Below are 9,615 nucleotides of genomic sequence, written 5' to 3' on the forward strand. Positions count from 1 at the left end.
AATTCCCAGGAGGTATTTCATCGGGGAGGTATTCGGTGCATATATATTTACAAGAGTATATTCCTCCTCCTCTAGTTTTCCCCTTAAGAAGAGGAATCTCCCTTCTGGGTCTGTCAATCGGTCTGTTAGTACAAACCGAGTCCCCTTAGCTATTCCAATTGCTACCCCTCTGGCCCTTTTAGAAATGGTGTCCCATATGGGAAAGTCAGGGGAATATAGTCTTATGTTTGATCCTAATGTAAGATGGGTTTCTTGTAGAAAAGCTATATCTGACCTATACCTCTTCAATTCCTTTAGCACCTTATGTCTCTTTGATGGACTATTGAGACCTTTTACGTTATATGATAGGCACTTAATTACTGGCATTTTGGTTGTTGGTTACGCTTTCTTCTGATTGTTTTGGTGAGATAGGGTATCTTCCCCCCTCCCTCCCCTCCCCCCCTTCCTCCCCCACCTTCCCCCCTTCCTCCCTCCCCCCCACCCTCTTCCCCCCCTCCCACCCCCCCTATTGGCCTATTAAAGACCACTGAACCATCTTCCATGTCTTGGTTCAGTTTCGCTCTGGGTGAGGTTTGGGAATTCCCCCCCACCTCCTGTTCTTTCACCCGGAGGGGTGGGGGGAGATTGGCCCATCTCCTCCCTGTCTCCAAGGGGATCCTCACGGGTCCCAAAAAACAGTGGCATACAAAAAAAGAAAAAGAAGAGAAAAAGAGCCTCCCAAGGGGCCCCCAGGGAGAGAGAGTACATCATATGACCGAGCAGAGAAATAGAGAGAGGGGGGGGAGTCCCCACTTCCCCCCCTCCATCCCATCTCCACCTCCCCCCTACTCCCAACCCGGTAGATCAGGCACCTGCATATCCAATTTCCTACAAAAATTATTTAACTCCTCGGGGAATCTCAGTATCGCAGATCTCCCCTCTTTTGTCCCGATTAAACAAGAAGGAAAGCCCCAGTTATATTTGATGTTCAAATCTATCATTTGTTTTAGGAGTGGTTTTAACAACCATCTCCTAGCCAAAGTTTCTGGGGCTACATCCGTAAATATCTGGAGATCTGCCCCTTCAAATACCATCGGGGGATGTCCCCTCAATCTCTTCCAGATTGCTTCTTTATCTTCATATAATCGAAACCTTATTATGACATCTCTTGTTCGCTCGGAGGCCCCTCTTTTCGGATTTCCTACTCAGTGGACCCTTTCGATCCTAATTGGGTTGTCTGCTGTTCTTTCCAATAATGGGTTGAATATCGTCTGAGTTATTGTCCTTAGGTCCTCACCCCTCCTCTCTGGTATAGATCTTATCCTTAGGTTTTGTCTCCGGTTTCTGTTTTCCTGGTCTTCTAGTTTATAGAGAATGTGTCTCTGCTGTAGTTGGATCTGATCAATCTGATCTTTTAATAGATTTGATTCTTGTTCTTGTTTCTCTAATTGTTCCTCTGCTGATTCTATTCTGGATAACATGTGGCCAACATCGGTTCTCAGGTTCTGTATTTCCCCCTTTATCACATTTTCCAATTTTAACAGCATCTCTGCCATTTCTCTCTTAGAGGGGGACTGTGCGCAGGGCAGGACTTAGGGTGGTGGGGGCCCCTGGGCTTGAGTCAATTTCGGGCCCTACCTTCTATACATTACGGAAAATGGGCGTGGGTCATGCAAAATAGTGGGCGTGGTTAAAATGGGCGTGGTTCGGAAGGGGTGTGATTAGAGTCTGAAATGAATGAGGGATAGAGGGAGAAAGAAAGAGGGAGAGAGGGGGAGAGAGAGAGAGAAAGGGAGAGAGAGAGAAAGAGAGGAAGAGAGATGAAGGGACAGCAGGCCCAGATCCTACACCACAATACAAATATGTGTATCTATCTATCAATTTAGCTATCCATCTTAAACATATAACAAGCTCTTTAACGTCTATTTGCACACCAATGACTCTATCCACAACCAATATTTCTTGGTCCGAAAAGAAACAAAAGGCTCACTTTTTTTCCAATAAATAAATAATGATTACAAAAGTTCAAAGTGATCATGTGTTTATTGCAATGCACAAATATCTTGGTCACAATAAGAATAAAACACTTATTAACATGGAAAACATTTTGAAAAACAAACAAATACCTTGTAAGGTTGCAATCATAACTCATTGAACTAAGTGCAAGATAAATTGTGAGTGTTGTAGTGAAAAATCAAAACTATGCACACAAATTAGAAATGTACAGTCAATAAAATAAAAATAGTACACTATCATATTTTAAAGCGGAGGTTCACCCAAAAATCAACTTTCTGCCATTAGATGCAGCATACTGCTGACATCTGCAGTATGCTGTTTTTTTCTTTTTTGTAATTATCGTTTTATCAGCCGTTGTTATCTGGCTCCGAGCGGGGATTTCTGCGGGGAATAGGCGTTCCTAAGCCAAGCGGATTTGATTGACGGGCTGCTAAAGCGCGTCACGCCTTCTGAAAATACCCTTAGTGACATTAGGGTGTTTACGGCGCCTGCGCCTTCCGTGTAGAGCTGATTGCGCAGGCGCCCTAAACACTCGAGTGTCACTTCGGGTATTTTCGGAAAGGCGTGACGAGCTTCAGCAGCCCGTCAATCAACTCCGCTTGGCCTAGGAACGCCTATACCCGGAAGGAATCTTCGCTCGGAGCCGGATAACAACGGCTGATAAAACGATAAGTACAAAAAAAAAAAAATAGCATACTGCAGATGTCAGCAGTATGCTGGATCTAATGGCAGAAAGTTGATTTTTGGGTGAACCCCCGCTTTAAGAAAGCATTACATCAACAACAGAATCCAGAGGCTGATCATTTAAAACAACAGGCAAGGTAGAGAAAAAAAGAAAGGTGATCAGGTTATGACTTCAGGCATGTCATCTCATTTTAAAGATATTAACAGTAACTATTTAGAAGTGGCATCTTCTGGATTTCTTTGCAGCAAAGTCTTTGATCAAATCAGAAAAATCCACTTTACGTAGAAGGTCACTCTCAATTGACATCAGAGTGAGATGATTTAATTTCTGCTGTACAATCGTGGATCTTAATCTATTTTTTACTAGTTTCAGTTTGGAGAAACTGCGCTCCCCACTTGCATTTGTCACTGGTAATGTCAGGTAAAGTCTGAGAGCGAAATCCATGTTTGGAAAGATGGTCTGTAGTTTTCTTTTTTTAATGCACAAAATAAGTTCCCTAGCAGATGATGGCTCATCATGGCAGATGAATTCTTTGAACTGGATTATTTCTTCACAAAATTCATTTTCCAGGTCAGTGTGGTATCTCTTCTGTAGATCTGCCGCTTTTTTATTAAGATGTTCTGCAGAGAGGGTAGATATGTTGTTCAGGAAGCCAAAAGTGCTGTTGAGGTCATTATAGGACTGAAAACGGCGATCAAGTTCAGCAAGCAGCCTATCCATCATAACTAGAAACACACCAGATGAGAACCGTTCTCTACCTGATAAGTGAACCTCAGGTGTTGCAGACTCATCCACATGAGTCTTGCGTTTTCTTTGTCTTTGTGTATCTTGTTTGTATGTTGCTGAAACAGTGGGAGACATCGCTTTTGCTTGCTCTTCAAACACATCAAATTCATCTCTCAAACCAACAATATATTCCCGTAGTGACCTCACCAAATCAACAGCATTGCACAGGTCCAGATCCACAGCTTGAAGTGCAACACTTGTCCCATGAAAACGTTTGAGAACATTATTCCACATAGTGCAAAGAAAAGCAATCTCAAGCCTGTTCATTTTTTTATGCAGTGACCAAGCATCATTTTGTATTGTCGGGTTCTGCTTGCTGTCTTCTGCAATGTTCATCAGTGACGCTTGAATATTGGCATAATTCCTGCACAGTGCCTTGGTGGCCTGTGCATGCGCAGCCCACCTGGTGTCAGAGAGAGATTTTAGTGTCTCAATTCGGTGGTTTTCATTAGGCTGCAAGCCTGCAGTTACCACTTTCCATCTAGCTGTGGATTTCGAGCAGAAGTTAAACAAAGTCTGAATGAAGTTAAAAAAATCGGCGGTCTCTGTGCAGCAGTTTACACTATTAACTCCAGCCAGATTAAGCGTGTGCGCGGCGCACGGCACCCACTCTACTAGTGGATTAATGCTTTTGATGTGAGCTTGCAGCCCGTTGTACACTCCTGACATGTTTGCGGCATTATCATAGCACTGTCCACGGCAGTTACTGATATCTATGTCCATCTCATGTAAAACTGTGAGCACTGCATCACAGAGTGCCTTCCCTGTGTGGCTAGATATAGGGAGAAATTTTAAGAATCGCTCTTCTACGAGGCCCTCTGGTGAAACATACCTTATGATAAATGTAAGCTGATCAATGTGCGTCATGTCAGGAGTTGAATCAATGCAAATGGAAAAGTACTTTGCCACTTTCACTTCAGAAATGATTTCAGAAAGCACTCTATTGCTCATTAGCTCGATAAATTCGTCGCATGTTTTTGATGAAAGATATGAGGGGGTTCCTACCCCAGCATTGCCATATATCTGTATGTGTGATTTCAAGAATGGGTCGAATTCACTGATCAGTTCCAGGATTCCCATGTAATTCCCATTGTCAGCTCGACCAAATATTTCACTGGAGCCTCGGAAAGCCAATCCCCGCTCTGACAGAAATTTTACAACTGCAACCACTCTTTGCAAAACCTCATTCCAATAATTGCATTGCGACTCGATCTGCTTTTTAAGCTGAGAATCTATAACTCCGTCATCTGCTGCTCTGTTGATGAAATTAAACATAGCCTTTCTATGACTGTCACTATTCTCGTGCTCGGCAAAGCGTTTGGTAGCATGTTTCCAGTCATTAAAGCCAGACTCAAAAAGGGATTGACCGGTACCATCGCCAAAAAGGCGGCAAGCAAAACAAAACACACAGCCGGCGGATGGTGAGTAGAGCAACCATTCTCTGGGCAAGTATTTACCATTCAAATGCTTGCGTTTGAAATGATTTTTAGAAAACAGTCTCTTCTGATCTTTGTATTGGCGTTCAGAAGCCTTGACATTAGCATCCTTATTTTGAACGGACTCCGGCCCTTTTCGCGCCCAATAAGCACGCACGCTTTCATCAATTTTACCCCAGCGAGCAGGATCAGTGGATAAAGAATCTGTAGTTGGACATTGTTCGGTCGCTGTTTCTGACTGAAGAGATGACGATTCATTGATGGGCTGCCCTGCTTGTGAATTCAAATCATCTCCAACCGTTTCTTCCACTGGGTTCGGGTTGTTGTCCTCTGGATTCTCCGCTTGCACATCAGGCTGTGGTGTCATGGGTGTAAAAAATCCAGTAATCCTTTTCGTTTTACTGAGAACTTCCTTTTTGCGTTGCTGTCTTTCATTCTTTAGTTTTCTTTTAAGCGCGCCACTCTGATACCGTTTGTCCGCCATTACATCACTGTCTAATAAACACAAAATCCAGCGCTCAATGAAGAAGCAGGCTATTCAAATCACTGTTAAAACATTTATTAGTACTTCCAAATGATCCATAAATACAAAAAACTGATTGGATGGGACAAATTTGCTGAATAAATAGCGATTGAAGCAAACTTTCTGTATAGCATCAACGTCACTCCTCCTGTCCGATGGACCGTTTTCATCGGACGAACCGATCGTGTGTGGGACCCATTGTTTTTTTTCCCCATCGGTGAAAAAAACGTAGAACCGGTTTAAAATGATCTGATGGTTAAAAAAATTATAGAAAAAAAACGATCGTCTTTGGGGAAATCCATCGGTCAAAAATCCACGCATGCTAAGAATCAAGTCGACGCATGCTCGGAAGCATTGAACTTCATTTTTCTCTGCACGTTGTTGTGTTTTACGTCACCGCGTTGGACACGATCTGATTTTTTAACTGATGGTGTGTAGGCAAGACTGATGAAAGTCAGCTTCATCCGATATCTGATGAAAAAATCCATCGGTCCATTTTCATCAGATATGCGATCGTGTGTACGTGGCATAAGAGACGGCCGCCAAGCTGACTGATGTCCGGGGCGGGTAGTAAGACATATAATGTGCCTGTGATTGCATGATTTACACACCCTGTCTTGGCACTCCTATAAGCATGTCACTAAAACCCAGACATGGGTGCAGCCCAGGTCTGAGGGACCAGACTCACCTGCACATCAAATCCTTCTATGCAATACCATGGCAAGCACCCAACACCCATTCATGCACCTTAAAACCTCAGGAGAATGGAAAAGCCTAAATTGAGCCCCTGTGCTTGCTTGCCCATTCATATCTGTGTTGGCATTCTATAGCACCACAAAACCCTCTAACCTCCTTCAGATAGTGTCATGCCACCATTATTGACACCAAAGACTTGACTACCTCCTGTTTCATGCTAGCCCAAGGCAAGTACCCAGCACCCCCCTCACACCATCCTCTTACACACTCAGCTAGTGACAGTGTAAAATATTAATGTAAGCTTTGATTGCACATTGCATATGATGCCACATTGCCACCAATACCCCTGCCCTGTGGGTTCATTCGATTGCATCCCACCTCTAAGGACACCATATACTTGACCACTGTCTGTTCAATGCAGTCAGAAGGCAAGCACCCAACAGCCACTCATGTATTGTACCAACAACACCTTATACCAGCAGATAGTGATCAATGATCATGTAAATGTAAGCCCTGATTGCACATAGCCTATGCTGGCATATGATGATCATGCGGTGCCATCAATACCCCTGTGGGTTCATTGGAATGTGTCCCACCTCTAAGGACACCATATACTTGACCACTGTCTGTTCAATGCAGTCAGAAGGCAAGCACCCAACAGCCACTCATGTATTGTACCAACAACACCTTATACCAGCAGATAGTGATCAATGATCATGTAAATGTAAGCCCTGATTGCACATAGCCTATGCTGGCATATGATGATCATGCGGTGCCATCAATACCCCTGTGGGTTCATTGGAATGTGTCCCACCTCTAAGGACACCATATACTTGACCACTGTCTGTTCAATGCAGTCAGAAGGCAAGCACCCAACAGCCACTCATGTATTGTACCAACAACACCTTATACCAGCAGATAGTGATCAATGATCATGTAAATGTAAGCCCTGATTGCACATAGCCTATGCTGGCATATGATGATCATGCGGTGCCATCAATACCCCTGTGGGTTCATTGGAATGTGTCCCACCTCTAAGGACACCATAGACTTGACCACTGTCTGTTCAATGCTAGTAAATAACATAAAGGGTAAAGGCAAACACCCCACAGCCACTCATGTAAGTCTGTACCAACAACAACACCTTCAGATAGTGATCTACTGATCATTTAAATGTAAAAGCCCTGATTGCACGTGACATGATGTGGATGACATGTGGGTTCATTACAAATTTCCACCTCTAAGGACACCAAAGACTTCACTTTACCACCTGTTCAATGCACCTGACCCGGCCAGCACCCACTTATGTACTTTAGATCATCATCAGACAGAGTCAGAGACCTTACCTTAACTGTCGTTTAGTAGAGAGTGAGTCAGAGTCCCGACGTCAGGTGAAGAGCAGCTTGCTCTGAGTCACTCACGCGCCCAGCCCCTGCAGAACGCGGACTTGCCTAAGACGAATCGTCGCAGACTGCCAGTGACTGGCTCCGACGCTGGCAGTGGCAGAGCCGCAGGGGGGAAACAGCCGGAAGTGTGCTGTATACGGACAGACCGTCACGGTACCAGTGCAGTGCCACTGACTACCCAGACTACCCAGCAGTGACCCTTACGGACGGGCCCCCTATTGGACGGCTGGCTTACGGACGGGGCGCCGGGGCCCCCTATTGGATGGCTGGCTTATGGACGGTGTGCCGGGGCCCCCTATTGGACGGCTGGCTTACGGACGGGGTGCCGGGGCCCCCTATTGGACGGCTGGCTTACGGACGGGTCGCCGGGGCCCCCTATTGGACGGGGCCCATGGGCTTGAGCCCAGTCAAGCCCTATGGTAAGTCCGGCCCTGACTGTGCGTCTAGACTTTGTTCATCAGCCCTACTGCTTTCCAATCTACTTCCTAGGGGTCCCTCCTCTCTTGATTCCATAGATGTTTCTCTGGGGTCTTTCTTCTGGGGTTTCTTATCCTCGGCTTTCTTTGCCTTATTTGCTGGTTGTTGCTTAGTCGTTGTCTAAGCTCCAATAGCTCGTGGACTCTCTCCTCTGGTCATGAAAGGTCTTATTGAGCTTGTTGCAGTTGTATTACTTGGAGTGGTAGGGGGTCCCCCCTTTGTCGATCTACTTGTCATTCTGCTCATATTGATCCCCCTCCTTCTGATTCTCTTCCCCAGTTTGACCCCTTATTTCCAACAAACTGACACCGGGGTCGACTTGGCCGGGGAGTCAGTATGTCTGATCTGTGTTTTCTAAGGAGTTTCTGATCCTGTACAGCACAACCGCAGGATATCCAGAGGATTTATTCCTCCTCCGTCTTCCCTTTATTTAAAAAGGGGGAGCGTTGTTTGCCTCCTTTTCATAAAACTTTTCCTCTGTTCATATATTTATAGGCGGTTTTAATTACTACCTGATCAGGCTCTGTACGGACAGGGTCTGCATGTGCAGAAGTACGATTGAGCGAGGCTCGCCTATTTACCATTCACAGTTGGGGTATCCGAGAAGGGGGGCCGAATGACTATCGGTTTTCTCCCCCTTCAGTCCTCCTGTTTTTTCTCTCTCTTTTCCTTCCCCCCTTTTTTTATTTATTTATTTTTTATTTATTTATTTATTTTTTTCCCCCCTTTCTACACCCGGGAATCAAAAAGAGGGCTTCCCGGGGGCATACGGAAAAGACCTAAATCAGAGAGCCTCCGGCAGTTCCAGAAGTTGCCTAGTATAGGGGGTACATATAAAATGCCTTCAGACGGCAGCCACAGTCCCAGAGGAATCGGGGGATAAACCCACCTTTAAGGCAGTGTGTTAAGGAGCCGGAGCTCCAAAAAGAAAAGAGAGAGGGGGGGGGGAAAGAGGCAAAGACAGAAAACCAAAATACATATATTTGTATAGATTTGCCTAAACCATTTTCCAGGCTTTCCCACTTGAGATATATACAGTCCCCTTCAGTTAGTTCATTAGTTAGTTAGTTAGTTGATTAATTAGTTGGTTAATTAGTGTGTCATTGTCTACCCTGTTTATTCAGGTTCGTTTAAGGCCATCTGGGGCAGGCAGTTGATTATCTCCAAATTTCCAATTCTCTTCACCACTTCTCCTCTATGTGTCCTCCTGTTCACATTTTAGTGTACATTATTTTACTTCAGACCATATATTGTATGACATCATTTCCCCTATGCATCCAGCAACCATATTTCAGTCATGTAAATAAGGGTAATATCTCATTTAACATATCCTGCAGCCAACAGCATATCATAGCTTTTTTGGATTTTCCACTGTGCTTATTATGTCTCCCTTCCCAGTAAGTTCAATCAACACACTACTAGCCGGTCCTCTGAGCCCCCTTCAGCATAGCTTAATCACTCCACCTAGTATACCTTTTCATTCTGGGTCCGTAGGAGAAGGGGTACGATAGGAGTCCATCTGCGCTCAGCATGTCTGCTGGCCCAACATACTCACGTCTGTGAAGTTTAATTATATATCAGACAGGAGGCTCATATCTTATGCATTAATCT

The sequence above is a fragment of the Rana temporaria genome, chromosome 2, assembly GCF_905171775.1.
Source record: "Rana temporaria chromosome 2, aRanTem1.1, whole genome shotgun sequence".
Classification (NCBI taxonomy): Eukaryota; Metazoa; Chordata; class Amphibia; order Anura; family Ranidae; genus Rana; species Rana temporaria.